This window comes from Clarias gariepinus, chromosome 4 (genome assembly GCF_024256425.1).
Source record: "Clarias gariepinus isolate MV-2021 ecotype Netherlands chromosome 4, CGAR_prim_01v2, whole genome shotgun sequence".
Lineage (NCBI taxonomy): Eukaryota > Metazoa > Chordata > Actinopteri > Siluriformes > Clariidae > Clarias > Clarias gariepinus.
The window spans coordinates 19,011,761-19,032,150 of NC_071103.1; the positions used below are offsets into that span (position 1 = coordinate 19,011,761).

A 20,390-nucleotide genomic window follows, 5' to 3' on the forward strand; every position below is an offset into this window, starting at 1 on the left:
AGATTTTGAACTCAATGGCTCGTCCCCATCTTGGACTAAATTAGATTCTCGATGAAGACTGTCCACTGGAAAACTATTAATCTCTGGAAAGCTAGTTCATTAAAATGTTAGTAAATACAGTTTATTATAAAAGCCACTACATTTTATAGTTTCATCTTCAGTAAACACTTGTTAAGGGTCTCAGTAAGTCGAGAGAGGATCCTAGGTCGAGAGGTGTGCAATTTAGAATATTCACCAAATGGGCAGCACGGTGGCTTTAGGGGTAAGCACTGTGGCCTTGCACCTCCAGGGTCAAGGGTTCAATTTACGCCGAGGGTCTGTGTGTATATATTCAGTACCGCAATTTCTTCTAACTGTCCAAAGACAAGCACATGAGTGCATCGTCTATACCGCTTAATCCTGTTTACATGTTAGGGTATGAGATAGGGTACACCCTGGACAGTCTGCCAATCCATCACATTCACACATTACAGGCAATTTGAGAGTGCTCATCTGCATTTGGACTGTGGGGGGAAACCGGAGTACCTGGAGGAACCCCTCGCCCCCAAGCACGCGGAGAACATGCAGTCTCAATGAACACAGAGGCAGGAATCGAACCTGGGCCCGCATAGAACCCAGACTCTGGAGGTCCCAGAGCTTACCACTAAGCCACTGTGCCGCCTCCAAAGCAGATTAGGCTAATAGGTGTTCCCAAATTGCCTGTAGTGTGTGAATGAGTATGTGAGTATGTGCGAGTGTGCCCTGTGATGGATTGGCACCCTGTTTACCCAAACCAGCCACGGTGCTGCCTTTCCACTGCAATTCACACAGACATTGAATCAAACCAAGATTTGATTAAAATATTTTTACAGGTATACTATTTTACTCAAATCCTAGATTCATTGTCTCTGAGCATATTGTTGTGTTTGGAGATTTCAGCCAGTCTACCATTGTCCGACTCCTCACTTTCCTTCAGCTAAAAACCTCTAAACTGTTAAACCTGACGTCACAAATGCTACATTAACGTTCTTTATCTCTTTTTTTTAACGCGTTTGATAGACATGTTCATATTTTTTTAACGTCCGAATGTGTTTCATGAAAGCTGAGGGGAAAACTTTGAAAGATAATCAAAAGATGAAAGACTTTTGATTGGACAGTGGCCGCGCAAGTCAATAACAGTGGGCGGGACGTCAATAGAACACGCCCCCTGGATCGCGTAGCTCGAGCGCAGTCTGTTCTCGCTTTGTAGGCGTGTGTGTATACACTAATGTTGTCTGTTTGAACGGAAGAAACGAAAAATAAATAAACCGCGTGGAAAAACTTTCGCAAATCACACCTCTTTGCTTTAATTTTTTATTTTTTCATTTTAATTGCGTCTTGGTTTTGTGGACAGGCTTCCTCTGTGCACGGAGTCAGCTTTCTGCTTGCAGGAGAGGAAAAAAAACGAAGGTAAATGGCGTGTTTTTATTCTACTGTCGGAAGTTTTATTTAGTAACTCGGGGAATAGAAAGTCAGCCGCGTGTGTGTGTCGGGTATATTTGCGAAGATGTAGTGTTTGCCGCGTTGGAAATGAACCGATTTGATTGAGCTCGGGTGTTTTCCAGTGCTGCGCGACACAAAGCCCGTCTTGCACTCAGCACTGCAATTTAAAGTCCTGCACAGAGAGCTACACCAGTCTGGCTGTTAGGAGCACAGCAGGCGGTTAGGTGGGTGATGTAGTGGAGTTCGAGCGTGCCATTGTTTTCCTTTTCCATAAAACACGCATTGTAATCCGATTTGGATTAAACCTTTGTGCCAAATTCTATTATGTATTTTTTTATGCGTCTATTGTTTGCACATAATCATGGTGCAGTGTTATGTTAACGCGGCGTGGGGGGAAAAAATCTCAGCGGTCGTGATGATGGGAAACAGGCGTCTGTGTTTTTAGGGGAGAGGGTGTTTTTTTTTTTTTTTTGCAGAGGAAGCGGAGGTGATGAAGTTGCAGCGGTTGAGGGGACAGGATGCCAGCTGGCACTGCTGTGTGCATGAAGGAGAGGGATCAGAGCGCGTTCGGAGCGCAGTTTGTTCGGTCAAGAAAGCGTTACATTGTTTCAATGGAATGACATGAAAACCTGTATATAGCTATTATGTTGCAATCTGAATTAGTTTCATTAACGAGCAGATGAAAGCCAAGTTTAAGGACGTTGGAAATCCTGTAGGAAGCGTGTTGCGCAGCCTGGGCAGCTCTGTCCACGCAGTTTGTCCCCGATGGAAAAGCAGACATGCAGCCAAATAACGCTCACTCCCGTCACGGTGTCTGGGGTTATTTTTATTTTTTTATGTTTTTCCCCCCTATTCTGTCCTCTTTGATAACCGACGTTAAAAGAAGGAACAGTGTTGAGGAATTGCATGCTTGTGTGCGCTCTGATTGCTTGTTTTTCTTCAGTTGTGGACTCTCAGACCCGCAGAAATACACAGGAAAAATGTTTCCTGCTTTATTTTTGCAAACCAAATCGTTTCTTAAGGTCACAAAATAATCCTTGTCCTCATTCCTATATAATTGTAATAAGTGTAATAGATTGCTGTGTTCTAAGCAATTTTTTGCACGTTTGTCCTCCTCTTTTTCGTGTAAGGGAACAGTTTTTAAAAGTGTGCTTCAGCCATAATTGCTGTATAAGTGCTCTTTAAAAATATTCTGGCTTTTTTTTGTCTTCCCCCTGAAGCTGAGTGGACTTTGTAATGGTAAAATCATGGCATTTCATCATTGAGATGATTTCTCTGAACAAGACACTCAACAAACTCAAAGGGATATTTGATGTTTGAGGTTCTTCCTTTCTTAATGCTTTAGATATGCAGAGCATTTCACATTAATGCTAGTTTAATGATGTAATAAGTCAGAGTTTCCACTGCATTAACAGAGGTAATGTGACAAACAATATGCGAGTGCTTGATCATGAGATAATCAGATAACAAAAGTTAATTGGCTTGATAATCTTATTAAATAAAAAACATAAAGCTAAAAAGGGGAAAAATAGATCAGTCAACTATAAATAGTCATTTTGACAGACACTTATTCAAACATCAACTCTCTGTGCCTATAGAAGGATAAATCAGCTAGTGATATCATCACAGTCTCATGAGGAAACAAAACAGAACAGCCAGAGTAAACAAACAGAGCTCATCTCTTGCTTTCTTCCTTTCATTTGCATTTAGCGAGAGCAACTACAGAAGCTCATAAAATAGGTCAGGGTCTAAGAAACCCATTAAGTTGAAACAGTGTTTGAGAGTTCAACAGTACAAGTCAAGGTTTTTTTTTTTTTAATTAGTATTCATTTAAGTGCTTAATTAGGAGCCCATTCAGTCTACATTTGAAGACGGCCACTGATGCAGCTTGTTCGGACAGCCAGGCGATGTTCGTTCCAGCGCCTTGGTGCCAGGACAGAGAATAGCCTCGAGGCATGTCTTTTTCTTTTTTTTTCCGATTTTGAGAGATGGTGGGTCACACCTGCCGGATGCTGGAAGGTAACATAATGGACGCACAGAGCAGAGTGGGGTGTGATAAGTGTCTTCGTATAGGCGGAGGTCCATTTATAGCTTTGTAGGCAAGCGGCCGTGTGTGAAATTTTGATGTGGAAAGGTACAGGAAGTCAGCGGCGGGAATGTAGCAGTGGGATGATGTCAAAGTGTAGTGAACTCGGAAAGATTGAAAACAAGTGGCGCTGCTGCATTCTGCATCAGTTGATGGAGTCTGATGAAACCCCAGGTTTAATAATGTCCATCTTCTGAAATCTATAATATATCTATAATCTATTTTCATTATTGTACCACATAAGCATAAAGAATAATTATAGCAAGCCGCTGAAACCTGTCTGGAAGGTCTATGTGCACTCTGTTGACACAACCCTTTCTACCTTACAAGATGCCCAAGAAATAGTACAAAATATAATATTATTCCAGTTCTTAGTATTAAATCTGGACACCACTCCGACTCCCATGCAGAGGTTAAAACCTGTGATTATTGAGGTTTTCAAAAACATAATTACTGTAGTATTGTTGTTCCATTTATTGTTAATATTTCCTCCTTTTTTATTTTAAAGGTACTTTATGGTCAGGTTTTATGAAAGGAGGGTGAGCCTGTTTTCTTAAACTGTAAACTTGCTTCCACCTTTCCCAAGCTCCACATGACCAGGCCCTTTGCTAGTGTGGGTAATGATGCATATAGCCTGGGGTGTAATTTTACTTCCAATTTCCGCTGCTGTAGTTTTGTCCTAAATGATGTTACGCTGGCAGTGTGTTGTGGATGACTGTGCCTTCCTAATGGCTCTTTGGGTAATGACTGCTGAAATAGGCTCGGTGCTATGAGCACCGATCTAAGCCATCTACCATTCGGTATCTTTTTGCTCAATTCTTTTCTCCTTTTTCGTCCTTTGCATCAGGTTACAGATTGACATGGCTTATGTGTGAACCTTGTTTGGCCCATTATAAAATTTTTTAAATGAGAGTTAAAATACTTTCTGCAATGAGCATGTTTGTGGCGCATTCCACACTTTGTCACATTTGTAGCACTTTGTGCTGTTTCCCTGATATTTCTCACTGATTGTGGTAGAAACAGAGCAGCCAGTAGCTTGCAGATACACCTGGGGGGAGTAATTAAAAGGCAGCAGGATTTTTTTTTTCTTTTCTTTTTTTCTTTTTTATTCTCTTCTTACTAATAGGCAAGAGTGCTGCATTTTCCTGCATGGCTGCGCATGTCCAGTACTGAGCCTCGTCCCTCTGGGGAGTGAATTATTACCTGTCAGACATCGAGCCTCCACATCATCCATAACCTGAGAATGACACCGGGGCAGCAGAGCCAGCGTAAACGGCTCGACCAGCTAGCCTTAGCCTTTGAGCATGGCTACCTCTCTGGGTGGGGAAACGCTTTATGCTGCTGCTACAGCCATTGTGCACTGCATAGGAAATGCTTAGGCAATTTCTGCTGTTTGGGATGTATTCATATATCAGGCCCGTAGCCAGGGGGGGTTCGGGTGGTTCGAACGACCCACCCCCCACTGCCAATGGTCCAGAATTGTTTGTTATTATTATTATTATTATTATTTTATTTTTTATTTTTTTGAGACAGATTAAAATTGTTGAGCATTATTTAAAATAAAACTTTATTACAAAACAATTTACAGAAAAAATAAAACCTGGTGCATGCACATTATGATACCAGCAGACAAGCTAATCCAGCACATGTCACTAAAATGCAGTATTTAAACCTCCAAATGAAATACAAAATGAGTAAAAACTCAAATACAAAGTACTAAGAAAAAACGGTCCACTTAAAAAAAAAAAAAAAAAAAAAACGCCCTCTTGCATTAGGTTGGCTACGTATATGCAGTCATCCAAAAAGTTTTGAACTTGTGGCCTCTGTTTAGTTAAAGTTTTGTTGCATAACTTATATTAATTAAGTAAACATCTGCTATTGTAAAGGCTTACTTGGCCGTCTCCTAAAACAGTTGATGAGTGAATTGGTAAAATATGAATTCTTCACATTCAGCAGGTCATACATATGTAACGCAAGTTTCAGTTTAATTAACTATGTTTCAGACTGTTTATGTCTTGTTGAGGAGTCTGGAAAAACATGATAATTACTGCTAAAGGGAGAAAAAAACGCAGAGAGCCATGTTGTAGGCAAGGTTAAAAAGGGGCAAGAGTATGTCCGGGACTTCACTTTGGACAAGTTACAGACCTCAGTGCTCATTTCCATGCTGCTCTCAGACAGACCGGCTGGCTTCCAGTGGGTTTTGTAAACCATTTATCAGAAACTTTAACCCCTTTGTCAAACATGCTGTTTGGTGTTTTTGGCAAATCCTCATTAACCACAGAAGTAGTGGGATGAAGAATTGAAGAATTGACATCTGCCTCACTGCATGCTGGACAAAGGCTGCTCCATAGAAGGTGGCAGCAAATGAACATACAACACAGATACAGCGATTGCGATTCAGCTCTTGTGAAACACCATGCATCGAATTATCACATAGTTTCATTTCCTTTACGTCTTATGTGTGTTTAGGTGTGAAGTTGGAGGAGGCAGACCAAAGGGTTGTTGAAATAAGTGTGAGAAAGCAGCTTCTCTCTGTGCCAAAAGTCTGAACTAAGCAGAAATAAAACTATTGTTTTTTATTTTTTTTTTTATTAATATAATTTTATAAATTTTTTTATAAATCATTTTGGTCAAATCCATAAGTAGTTTCGTCCACTCGCACACACAATGATTGGCATTACAGAAAGAACAAACATCTTGCCCAATTGTGATCTTTAAGAGTTTTGGGTGACCAAGTCGAAAGAGCTAAATTGAACCGAGTTCGAACCAGCAGGCTGGCTAAGTCACGCAGACACAGCTTTGTTTTCCGCCCCTGGCTCTTCTTCGCACCAGATTACACAGTGATGACTAACTTCATTTCATTGCACTTGGACATTCAGCTGCATCCTCAGCTCCCTGCTTCCACCACACAAGTAGCCTTTTGTACCTCTCCTATTGGTATGCCAGCATTACTGGCCAAATCCACTAACTATGGCCTAGAACGAGCTTCACCCTCTATTAACTCTTACTGAGGTCCTCTTTAATTACCCCATCTCTAAATATGAATCTGCAGGAGTATGATTCTGCATCTTGCACAAATGGTAATGATTCATCTACTCCAAAGAGGTTTAGAGGTGCACAGATTTGTGCTCTAAATGACCTGTTAAACACTTTATTGCAGAGCAGCTCTTCCCACCCGCACATTGATTAGTTGCTTACATTGCAGCTATTGTGAATTTTTTTTTTTATCTCGGCTCTAGGTTGCAAAAAAACACGTTATCTTCACATGCATTCATGTCCTAAGATAAAATACAGCAACACACAGCCGAAGCTTTTTGATAAGGCCTACAAGTGATATTTGAATGTGTGTATTTGTAAGGAAAGAGAAAGGTGAGGCAATATAATGATACTCAAATATGTAATTATTATAATTATCTCATTCTCTTTCAGCAAACAAAAGTGCTCTCTTTTTAAATCAGGTTTGTGCATATTGCTTTTGGAAAGTTAATGTGTTTCCCAGGACTGCAACATTCCTTATGCCTTCTAAGCACGTTAACACAGAGTGTTAATGAAGAGATTCTGCTTTAGTTATTTCTGAAATATGCACTGACCATTACTTACTTACTTACTTATGCCTTATTTTTTTATGTTTCACCTATTACTTACATCCAGCAATTTTCTAAGTGTGGCATTTTCCATTTAGAATTTCAGAATTTAATGATGCTTTGGCACGATGCTCAACATGGCATTTTAAATATCTACAGTACTATGTGAGTAGTAACAGTTGACTGCCTTTCTGCATGTTTTTAAAACGAGACTTTTTATGGTTCTAAAAAGTGAAACGGAGCAGGAAATTAAAAGCCTCAAGATAAGACAAGTTAAGGTTTTTTTGCACTTAAATCTGCAGCTTGATCCAGCAGAGCTGCATCATCAGAGCTTATTCATTTCGGACGGCAGGGTTTCATCAGCAGCACAGAAGGGCTTTGATGTATCAAGATTTTCAATTCGGTTTTATTTGTGAGTATGGTCTTTCGTGGAGGCGTGTTAGCTCTTCACCGCGAATCTAGCGTGACCGTACGCACATTATGTAAATCCCTATAATTTCCCAGGCCTCCCAAAATAGAAGTCTCATTTGACCTTCAGTGAGAGAAACTTGGCGAGAGTTGGTACGTGTCCTCTGAGGAGCAGCGGGGCAACAGCAAGGCTGTGATCCGAGTGTGCTCAGGCTAGTGCTGGGTTTTTAGGGGGGCAAATTTCTATGATAGGTACAGTTGGGTAAAGGTTTGATTTTGTGTTTAAGATTCGCAACCAGTCAGCACTGTTTAAGTTTCTGTGAATGCTGAATACTATTAGCACCGAGTCTATATTTAGTGTTAGCTGTGAGGGGGAAAGGGCTAGTGTGTGGGGGCTGGTGAAGTCGGTGTCATATCTCCTCTTGGAAGAGGGCCAAACACCACTAGGGCCCCTTGGTCCGCCTTTCTCTATGGCTTTTTTCATTCCTCAAGTGTGTCTCCTGTTAAACATATGATGATTTAGTCCAGTGTGAATGTGTGCGTGTGAGCACACATGCTAACAGATTTGTGCGGTTGTGCAACTAAATGTTTTTCATGCCTTTTGTCTGTTTCTCTTTAAACCATTTGCTGTACCTAGAACACACACACACGCATGCACGCACATAGTATGCGCCCCTGGTCTAACGTCATTTGATTTTTCTTTATTGCTTTCTCACATTATCTCTGTCCTGGCAAGCTGTTTGTCCCTGGGGGACGATCTCTGCCTCACACTGACGTACGAAAAGCCCGCTGTAGACAGATCTCAACTGCACACAATTCCATTACCGCTAAGAGTTTGCCTCATATATATAGCCAGCCACAGCTTAGTCTTTCTCTCTCTCTCTCTCTGATGCTCTACATCCAAGGTATACCAAAATAGCAAGGGCAGCGGATGTCAGTCGTTACGGGGGGTACTGCAATCCCTGAAAACATCATGTCAGCCTCCCCCTAGAAATATCTTCGGCCTTCATCATCTTCATATATGTCCTGAGACAGATCTTGCACAAACTCTGTCATGGTGAGTCAGCTAGAATATATATGTGCCTGCTTAGCCTAGTGTGAGCATAAAATGATTTTATAAATGGTGCCTAGTAGGGAAGGTTGTGGACGGAAGAAGTAGGAGTTGATAAGACTGTTGACTGCCAAGTGTCGTCCTAAGATGTATTTCTTTGTAAGTCACAGCATGCCTCAGTTGGAATTTGTATTCATGCTCATCGATTGCTGTTTTGAATGGACAGTAAGGCAAAGCCAAGTGTTTTTGTACAGAAAGATTTGCACCCAGAGATCAACAACCATTATGGTGGAATTAGTCTCGAAGTCAGCGAAAGCCTAAGCAATGCATGTCCCTTACATTTCTTTTGTGCTCAAAGCGGCTGCCAATTAACTGTCGGTCACCGTATGTGTTTCATTTCACAGCTTAACAAAATAAGCTAAAAATGCTCAGTTAACCCAGCCTTTGTACGCCGTGGACATCTGTCCTATTTTCAATTCAGACAAACGTGTTTTTTTTTTTTTCTTCCCCCCTTACCTAAATTAGCATGATAACACCCTGGAGAGGGAGTAAAAGAGCTAATCACATCTTTCTCTCTCTATCTTTTTCTCTGCGTTCATACCATCAGCTTATTGTAATACTGAACGCTTCATCGGTTAAACTAGCACTCTGATCTCCTCCATAAATCCCGCGTATCGCAGACTGTCAGCAAATGGGGAAATGAAACACAAAAGGCAAATTGTATGTCTCTTTCTCTGTGGTGCACTTGATATTATGGTTGGTTAACAGGCTTGTTCCTGAGCTATTATTCCATGTTAATCACATCCTGCTGGTCCTCTATAAGAAGATCATGGCTTTGAGTGTGCAAAGGATGCTGTCTAGAGAGGTCGGAAGGACAAATTTAAATCGGAGCCATTTTACTTCACTGCGAAGTGAGGAAAGTGAAAACCGGCTGGCCTGAAATGTTTCCATGTCAAGGTGCCAACTGGACAAGGACCACCCGGTAGTTATTCCTTGTTTCCTTTTTTTTTTTTTGTAATGACTGACCTGGCCTGAGTCGTCTCTATTACTGTTTTGGACAGCCTGACGCCCACCAGACTGAGGGGCTGACCCAAATCTGAGTCTTCCTCCCAGCACAATCCCGTCAGGTCACAGGGTCAGCAGTTAAGCAAGGGCAACGGCATGGCCTGAATAGTAAAGAGATTGATTTTCGTCACTGGGGTGATGGGGGCAGGGATCGGAGATAGCTCAGGTCAGATCATTTGCCCCCTGTAAGAGCAGGGGGAGACAGGAATGCACCGGTGAAAGGAGAAGAAAGCAGGGCATTCACAACATGTCTACTGTCTTTCTGCTCTCAACCTGACATCTTCAGCAAGCTTTGCTGTAGCCCAAAACGGGACATGGAGCTGTGCTTCTTCTTTTAATAGGCAGCTGAAGGGCAAGAGGCAATCTTCCCCTGGTGCTGTACTGAAATGTTTAAAGAAGCCGCTTTCTCTCTACAATCAGCAGGAGCTTCTCAAGTCTTGGTTGATTGTTTATTGCCAAGGCTGGGTCTGGAGATGTCTGTTATGCATTCACCACAGTCATACTGTGCTTTTGGCAGAGAAGATAATTTTATAGTTAGATTACAGTACACCTAATTATAGTATAGGCCAGTACATCTAATTTTAGCAGCTCATAAACAGCCATGTCCATGATTTATGCTTGCGCATATTTTGTATTTTTCATCGAGACATCACTGAAAAGATAACAGAAATGAACTTCCGTGCTTAGATACAATTTTAAGACACTGCTATTAAATGCCTGTGTGCGCTTGTGTCCTATGTATAAAGAGCTATATAATGGCAGTTGCTTGTGCATTATGCGGTCCTCCTAAAGCTCAGAGCTTTATTCCAGATGATGAGCTGCTTAGTCTTCCTGCCTCATGGGTCCGATTTAATCAAAGTGGAGCAGCTCGTTGGTAAAAAAAAAAAAAAAAAACAGCTGGTGGTAGGACAAATTATTCTTCTGTGCGGACGTGCCATGGTCCTGTCAGCTTTCCACACTATGGGTCATGTTTATGTTCCTTTGACTCTGAGCCAAGAAGAAGTATGCAACGAGTTAAGGTTATTTATTTATTTTTTTTACCAGGCGTCATGTCGAAGTGCTGGCGAAAAATATATTTATTCTCTAAATCTACACTGTGGCTAACAAAGGAGGCCCTACATATGCAGGATGTTATTCCAGGAATCTGTTAAAGCAGTCGTGCTCGCAGAGAACTGCATTGAGACACACATTGTTAAAGTGCTGAGGTGAAGCCAAGCCGAGCAGCTGTGCTGTAATCTCCCTCTCTCTCTCTCTCTTTCTCTCTCTCTCTCTTTCTCTCTCTCTCTCTCTCTCTCTCTCTCTCTTGTTTTCTCTCTCTCTCTCTTGTTCTCTCTCTCTCTCTCTCTTGTTTTCTCTCTCCCTCTCTCTCTGTCTTTCGAATTTGATATCCTTTGTTGATTACATGGTTTTCTTTCATTAAACCGGTGTTTCTTTTAAGATAATTGGTGCCCTATTAAAGATTTGTTTTTATTGTAGTTGTTTTTCTGTACATGGCCGTGGATGCAAAATTAGAGTGAATACTCCTTGAACATGAGAGAGAGCATTTTAAAGACTGATTACAGAAACAATTTCTGACATGCCTGTTTGTGAAACCTTGACTGTAAACCTGCACCTCCTATGTATTAAATGTCGTTAAAGTTGGCACAAACATATACATCGTCCAAGTTTTTTTTTCATGTATATTTAAAATTTTTATGCAATGAATGCATTGTTCCAGGTTTCTCACGTTCAAAATGTAGACGGTATCCGCTCTCTCCCACAAGACCATGAACTTCCTTTCCTTTCTTTCCCTTCCCATTGCCACCTCTTTTTCTCATTAGTGATAAATCTACATCTGGATTTCTATAAAACTGCCGCGCGACAGCGCCTGTTGTTAAAAGTGTTATAGAAATATAAGTGAATGGACGAGTACAGCTGTACCGCAGCTGCTCTATGTCCTCAAAGGTTAACGTTTTCGAACCATTTGATGGCTGGGTTAAATTGGCATGGTATTAAGACACCTGGGTAATACTGGGTAATTTTTTTTTTTAATAAATTAATTTGGTGTCTTGAGTTCAAACAGGTGGCGTAGTGGTTAGCGCTGTAGCCTTGCACCTCCTGGGTCGAGGGTTCGAGTCCCAACTTTGCATGTTCTCCCCATGCTTGGGGGTTTTGTTCCCAGGTAAAAAAAAAAAAAAAAAGTGATTAGGATAATTTGTTCTTCCAAATTGCCTGTGTGTGTGTGTGTGTGTGCTTGTGTGTCCTGTGATGGATGGGTACCACGTCCAGGATATAACCTGCCTACTACACAGAGTCCCCTGGGATAGGCTCCAGGTCTCCCGCTACTCTGTATAGTATAAGAGTAGAAAAGGGTGAGTGAGGGAGAGCTCAAAACAAATCAGTATAATTTTTCTGAGGACGAAGGACACGAAGAAAACTGAAACAACCTTCTGGAACCAGTTCAGTAAAGCATAAAACACAATAATATGCTGGCTGCCTGCCCAAAACATATCACATGAACCCCAAATCAACACTGATTCGTTCAAGTTCTGTTCCTCTGCTTTTCTGCTCTTGGCTATTCTTAGCTACAGTAATGTAAGGCACATTTGTTGAGGGAGGCCTGCAACAGTGAAAGATATATAAACTATAAAGATACTTGTACTATGGTATAGAAAAATTGTCAATCCTTTCCCTTTACCTGAACTCCAGGGAGCAGGAGATAACCAGCTGCCTCCTGAGCTTTAGTTTCTGTGTTAAAAGCCTTGGAGAAATGCTGCTCGAACACCCACCTAACAGAACCTGGCCCCAGGATGCCCGCCGCATCTCGGCAACAAAGAACAGAGTGCTGCACTGGAATTGGATTGAGTCCAGGTGCTTGCGGATAGTTTCATTTTAGGTTTAAAAGCCAGACTGAGCCAGACGCAGCACTCAGGCTGTGGGTTGATTTCGAGTTGGCCGTTTTGTAGTTGTCCACAAAATATATGGGTGAGCTTGAGGCCTTGAAGTGAATTGTTATGTTTTTAGGTTTGCTCCATATAAATGGGCCACAAGGAGCTTTATGGAAACGCTCCAGAACGCTGACAGCACTTTGGATGGACGTCTTAGCTTGAATGTTGGCTATTCACTCTCATAAATCAGAACTGGAAACTGTAGCTTTGCTAATATTGAATTTTCAGGGCAATTTTCTATTCTGCTTTCTTAGGCAGCTCGAAATTACCTTAGTCACACGCAAAAAAAAGGCATTTAACATTTTCTACTGGTCTATAATTCATAGATTCTTAATTCCTCGAATTAAGAGACCTCTCTCCAAGAGCACAACCAATTTAGCCTGCCCTGAGGGGGGCTTTGTAAGTCGAACCTTATCTTAAAATATTAAACATGACTGTAATTAGATCAAAGTTTCTCATGTATTGTCTCTATTATTCTCCAGAGAGGCAAATTGGCGCTGCTGCCCTGCGCATACGATGTAAGCAGGTTTAATGTACTTTGTTCTTTGCCAGCAGACAGACATGCCGATAAAGTGTGGAAACTTCGATTTGGAGACTACTCCAAGGAGATTCATACACACCAGACACAAGCTCAGACAAAAGCAAAGAGAGGTAGTGAAGTAGAGCATCCCAGTGTTGCAGGTCTGCACAAGTAAAGAAAACTGGCTGAGAGGAGTGTTAACTCGCAGCAGATTGAAGGAACAGATTGCACTCTACACAGATTTGGATAGCCTCAGAATTGGATTTGTAGAGATTTGGTTAAAATTCTACCCATAATGAATGTTAAGTGAACAGTGCTTCCTTTTTGTCATGCATGAGGGCTGCGCTTTCTCTATGAATTACTTTTGCTTTGTGAGATTTGGCAACGAGTACTAGTGCTGTAAATAAACGATGGTGCTAAAAAAGCAAAAAAAAAAAAAATTATACATTTTTGGATGCTTCTTTTTTTTTTGTATAACACACATAAAATGGCATGTTGTAAATTATGGCTGCCTTTCTTTGTTACTTACGGGCAAAAATGTGTTTTTTCCTTCTTCAGATTGAGGAATATCACGACTTCCTGGAGAGATCCAGCGTTTCATCCAACACATTTCTCATGCTCTTTGTCATGTGCCTGACACTCTGCAGTATCACTGGATGACCATTGAGGTAAGAACCAATGGGAAACATCTTGCTGAAATGTCTGACTCAAAATAACCCACTTTATTTCCTCTTGACGTCTGGAATCTTTTGTTGATTTTGTCATGGTGCAACACAATTGCATTCTCTAAAGGAAATGCGTTTTGATTTGGCAGAAAATTGAAGTCCAGGGCAGCTGCATTATCTTGGACTAGTTGGTCACCTCGGGGTGTTATGTGGAGAGAGATTTTTTTTTTTTGTCCAGCTATGTCAAGTTGAACAGTGCAAATGAAATACAAAATCCTGTAAAAAAAAAAAAAAAAAAAAAAAATAAAATAAATTGCTGTTTTAAGAATAAATCAAATCCTGGGTTTTTTGAGGAAGATGTGTAGGAGGATGGGGCGATGCGGAGTTAATGATGTGTGATATAGGCATATTTTATAGCAATATTTTTGAATATTTAGATAATAGCATCAGTTATATCATACTTGTGGCCATTTGTCTGTGGAAAGACAATCTTTAGAAAGCAGAATTAGAAGTTTTGTAGTTTTAGCTAGTTTCTTATGATATCAACATGATTTACATCCAAACATTTCTCTGAGAATGCACATATTTTCTCCACCAATCAATCCTAATCATTTATATTATCACAGGCATTTCAGATATGCTTCTGGTTAGATGTCAGATAACGAACTGGAGCATGCATTGCATGAAGTTGATTGTTTGGGATTGCTGAGCAGTGAAAGCTTTTCCAAAGAACTAGTGAGGACTTGTGAAAGCATGATGGAACCATTATAGGCAGTGGTCCAGTATGTGCAGCTGGGAACTTATAGTCTAAGAGGCTGTGATCTGCTTTCACTCACCAATATCTACATTTTATGTTTTCTTCTAGATATGTACTGTAAGTTTCTTTCTAGTGAGTTGCCCTAAATTGTGGATGAATATTTATGATCTAAATGATGTAGTTTTCTCTTTAAGTAATATTAAATTACTTTTTAAAATGTAGCGTTCAAGTTAAGCATGTAAAATCTTTAATATAAAGTGCTTCATCTTAAATGTATCGAAACGAAAGAAAATATATTTTTCCCACTGTCGCGCTCTAACAGTAAAGCAGTTGTACAATACATTGAACGAATAGGACGTCGTTAATTTTATCATTTTATCATTATCCTTACAACCTCTTTAGGTTACTCGTGAAAGATTGACTCAACAACCACAGCTCCTTGCCTAACTACAGTACCTTACTGACTATGGCTTCCCTGTAAGCGCTGTATGTGCAGTTGCACCAAGCTTCACAACAACCGTCTATCATTTTTGTACAGTCTCATTAATGTTTTCTCTATTCCTCTTTAATGTATACCCCATTTTGTTCCCATGATGAATATAAAGAAAGCAGTTGCAGTCATGAATGAATGAGAAAATGTAATTAAGTTAAGCCATTTTGAATATAATGTACAGTGGCTTTAAGGCATTTGGAATAGCAGCAGTCCTTCAGAAATCACCCACATTGGCTGATCAAGTTGATATAACTTACATATATATAAAGCAAACATTTCTTTCCTTGCAAAACCTATATTAATAGCCATTTAATGGCACTATTTACTTAATGCCCATCTGACAAAAACATTACTTTGATCTAATGAAATAATGGAATGGATCAATACACATTTTGATAAAGCTTCAAATTACTTTTATTATAGTCATATCAAATTTATTATGCTCTTGGGGGCTCGGTTTGGTTCCTCTCGTCATCTTAAAGGGAAGGCTTTTCTCAGCTATTCTGACTGATCAATTTTATCCTATGATGAAACATTTCTATCCTGATGGAAGTGCTGTCTTCCACAATGACAGTGTTCACATCTGCAGGGTGCAAGGGCTTAATGAATGGCTTGATGGATTGAGTGTAAAAATATTAATATATAAATCATATGCTGTGGCAATCTCAGCAACCAGATATCACCCTGATTATACAACCCGCTCTGCTGGGTTGTTTTTGCGGTCAGTAGATTTTATTTTTTTTGGTGTTTGAGAAAGACTGAGAGAAATGGCTAGTTTAAAACAGAATTATGAAAGATTGGTTATGTTGCGAAAGAGCAATAAAGACTGAATAAAAGCTTTGAGTGTTGAAGTACAGCAGATACTTAAACAGCCCACCTGGTGCACATCCCAGTGGAATCAGCCTCCAAGAATGGACCACCAATCCTTGGGGACTGCAAACACACACACAGATCGATATGCACATGCATGCATACATGCATACATATACTACCACCACCAAATGTGATGATTGGCTAGAGCGCTCATGCAGGTGGCAGGGTATCTCCAGTGCTTGCTGGGACCAGATGGCTGGCCAGATGCATGCCTGGATTTGACCTTGGTGCCCACAGACGATTGGACAGCACAGTCATCTTCACTTCACACTTTCTCTTTCTGTGCTGGTACTCCTCTGCTTACTGGTGCCTCTGTTTACTTTGACAGCTTACTGTGATTTTTCTTTCTTTTTTTTTTTTTTTTTAGTGGAGCCATATGAAGCTTCTATAAAGGCTCTCATTCTAGGTGTTGTTCAACATTGGTGCATTTAGATGCATCCATGGCTGAATGGTAGAGTGCTACTGGCCATCAAAGAAAGTGTAGGACTGTATATAAGAGAGCAGTAGGAAGAAAACAGAGAAGGGGTTATAATTGGTTGAACAGATTTTTTGATTTTGATGGACAGAAGCCTTATTAAGTCTGCTGATCTTGGATGTGTGGGTTCAGCCCACTTCCCTCTGTTCACGCCTGTCAAAACTGCCATCCGTCCCAGTGCTACTATGTGCCAACATTTATTCCGAGTCCTCACATGTCACGCGAGCTCAGGGGAAGAGACAAAACCTTCTATAAAACTTAAAGTCAGGCAGCTGAGGTCAATATTAATAACATTTGGGTTGCATTTCTTTCTTGTTTTTTTTTGTTTTGTTTTTTTTTGACTAAATTTGTCAATAACGCTACTGAAAAAGAGTGCAAAGAACCTGTGTTTGACTCTAATCTTTGTAGAGTTGGTAGTGTTGATTTTAGCATACTGAAAAAAGATGCTATTATTATTCTAGAGATTTCGAGATAGATTTCAGTTACACCAACATTTACAAAGTGTGCTTTTTTAAAAAGTATTTACCCAGGACACAATGTTCTTTTTCAAAACTAATTTACGTGATTTTATTTTTGTACCACCAAGTTTGTATGGCTATGAGCTGTTCTCACCTAATTAATACAGGTTTTTCGGTCTCTGCAGGGCTGCTGCACTGCCAAAAAACATCTGTAATTGGACTCATTGATTTTCTGGAGATGTTAAAGAGTTGTTCCCTCTTAATCACTCCGAATCAGAAAGCAGGCTGTGGTGAAGAATACATGTGCACCGAGTTCAACTTTAATTCCACCAGACAATCAGCAACAGCCACCTTAAAAGTACCCTTGCAGGGTGTTGATATTTTTTGGGTGGTGAATCATTCTCAACATAGACAATACAGTGACATGATAGTAGGTGTTTCACTGGTAGGGTTATATGAGGTAGAGCAGGGTTTCTGGGCAACTGGCTTGTTGAGCCACCTTGGAATTGTACCATTTAATCAAATTTGGGTTTGTCTTGTGTGTGTGTGTTTTCTAAGTGCAAGTCTTGCCACTTGTGGGGTGCATTGTAGAGTTATTTTTATTTTGTAATAGGTGGTTTAGGTTTTGTAATAGGTGGTTTAGGCTGATCAGTTAATTCTTTACGAGTGGCCTAAGCAAAAATTTGGCAACAACCTTCCAAATGGAAGAATGCTCTGCTGAGCTCAGCAGCACCAAAAAGCCTGAAAGACCACTGAAGACAGCTTAAGAAATCTTTCCTTGGAGAAGATAAAGGAGGTAGCTGTATCATTGTCAAAGTCTCCACTCAAGAAACACCTTCATGCATGCTAATACGAATTCGGCATACAAATTTAATTTAACAGAGACTACTTAAAAAGAGTTCTTGAGGAGAAATTTTGTATTGCGAAACGCATTTTCCCCAAGGAAATAATAAAATGCAGATAATTCATTTTAGCCACCCATTTAATCATATTTTTGCACCTTTATTTATGATTCCGTAGGCCGGAAATGCTTTGTATGCCAATATAAATTTCTTGCAAAATTTTAATTCTTAAGCAGAAAATTTGTGAGGCAGGTCATTCGAAAGTCAAGGTACTACTGCATACTGGTTTTAACTTGAAATGCAAACCACTGAAAAAACTGTTGGGACTTGAGAACCTCGAGGGGAAAAAAAAGCCTGTCCAGTTCTTATGCAATCCTAACTAGTACCAAAATGATATCTTAAAGGAAAGAAGGGCTCAGAAGTGTTATGGGATGGCCATGTACAGCTGTACATGTACCTGCTTTATATCATTTTGGTACTGGTGTTTATTGATGATTGCTGATAAAAGTAGCTGGATGAATCCTGAAGTGTAGATCTATACCTTCTTTGATTGAACAGATTGGAGATCACATTACAGATCACATTACAGATCACATTACAGATGTATGATCTCCCCAAACATACCCCGAATGCAACCCAAGCTAAAGAAGTGTTTTTTCTTAAAGAGACCCAACCCAATTGATTATGCTTTTCAACTACTAAAGTTAAAAAGACTCACAAATGAGCAGCAACAGAAGGTGTCTACAGTAAAGGCCTGGAAAAGGATCTCAAGGAAGGAAACTCTTTTCATTTTGTGATGTGCATATTCAAGCCTTCAGCCAGTCACTGACTGCAATTATTAAAAAATACCGCTATATATAAATACAGTTTTTGGGTAAAAATAGCTGGTGGTAATATGAGAATTAATAAGAGTTAAAGCTGGAAGTCCACACTTATGTCTCCTCTTGACTGTTTCATTTAAAACTCATTGTGATGATGTACAGGGGGAGAAATTTTATAGGTATAAATAAAGTACATTAGGTTACTTGCTAGGCTTTGTGCTAGCTTTGATGGCAGATTAGCAAAGCAACATAAATTTGCTTGCTGCATACACTCGCTAGAGACACCAATAATCTCTGCTACTCTTTAAGCTTTATCGTTCTTCATAATGTCTCCATACACGCTTAACAAGAGGTCTTATATTGTAAATGCATATATAAAAGAATCTTCAATTTTTTATGTATGCATTTTTTATTCTTCCATTTTGCTGCAGCAAGCAGTAAATGAGAAATAAGGTAGAAGCAAAACTTGTGAGTGGGGGATTGAATTAATGTCGTTTCACGCACTGAAGAATTGGTCCAAGAAATCCTTTAGGCTGGGTGTTTGTCACTTTACAGCATCATAACCAATTTGCATAGAATGGAGAAAAACTTGATTTAAAATGCTGGTTGTTGCTTTATTCCTTGCCATTGTTGTACAAATTGCAGCACCGGCTCTTCCACAGTCTAACTACAGGATTGTTTTGCTATATATTTCTGGTCTGTTTGTAAAACTAGTAGTGATATTGAGGTGTCTGAAACCCCCCAAACATTGACATGTCTGACACTGTGTCATCAAAACCACACCATGACATCATGACCCGCCCATGGCACTTCACCAGTGATGATTCTGTGGTGGGCCCGTTCCTGTATATTCACCATCATATTTTATGTTGTTTGATCTTTCTTTCCATGTATTATACTAAAGATTCCATTGTAATATTTTGGCAAACAAATTATACATGAATCTTATCTGAGTGACTATTAAACAATCCTTTTGTTATGGCTTAACCCAAGTCTTTGTGTGCATACATACATCATTTTCTCACTTTAACATGTGCTAAAGTGCTTGATTTCATGAAGCAAGATGTTTTTCCTGTGTGCCCCTCAGACGGATGAGACTAGCGCGCTAATGTCCATGCCTTCCCAGAAACCTCTGCGTAAACTTTCCTTTTGTAATTGAACAGCAAAAGCAGATACTGCAATGACAATTGAACAACATCTGTTTTCAACAAATTGTTTTCTGAGGCGCAGATACAATATCCTGTTCCATCTGTGTGTTTTTCATTGCTTTTAGTTGTTTGTTAAGGCAACGGTTCTGGGTTAATAGGAAATCCTTGCGCCCCATGTGCTAACCACAGCCTCCAATCACTCCACTGACTCCTTTTGGTCTTTGTAATCCTGTGCGTCTGTGCCAATGTCCCACAAGGCTGAGGCTATCTCAAAAGCTCGATATCACTGCACTTCAAAGGGATGGTTTAAACCAGGAGGAGATGGAGGTGCAGCTCAGCCCAAATCTTTACCTGAAAGTTCCCATTGTAGTGTAGCTCTCAGAGCTAGGGAGCATGGCAGGTAGAGGTTTGAAGTCTGAGGCAGGATTAAACCTCTATAGCTATTTTGCATTTTAAGTAAATCCACTTTCCTAAAAAAAGTCATGAAGAAAGAAAACTTAAATAAGAAAGTATTCCTAATTAAAAAAATATATTAAAAAACAACTTGTGATGTAGCGGCATGGTAGCTTAGTGGTTAGTGGTTCCAATTGCGGCCAAGTTCGATTTCCACTTTTGTGTGCATTGAGTTTGCATGTTCTCCCTGTTCTTGGTGGTTTTGCTCTGGATACTCTGGTTTCTTCCTACTGTTCAAAGGCATGCAGATTAGCCTAATTGGGGTTTACAAATTGTCCAGGGTGTACCCCGTCTCTCCTCGGA

At 40.1% G+C, this 20,390-nt stretch overlaps 1 protein-coding gene across 6 annotated transcripts in view; it reads left to right on the forward strand.

Moving 5' to 3' along the window:
• The first annotated feature begins 1,200 nt into the window (after window positions 1–1,200).
• Window positions 1,201–20,390, forward strand: part of sema6e (sema domain, transmembrane domain (TM), and cytoplasmic domain, (semaphorin) 6E) — a 141,413-nt gene continuing 122,223 nt past the window's right edge. For all 6 annotated transcript variants that reach the window (XM_053494004.1, XM_053494005.1, XM_053494003.1 and 3 more), the window contains exons 1-2: window positions 1,201–1,428; window positions 13,661–13,770. The gene's annotated coding sequence lies outside the window, so the exon portion shown is untranslated. The remainder of the gene's footprint in view (window positions 1,429–13,660; window positions 13,771–20,390) is intronic.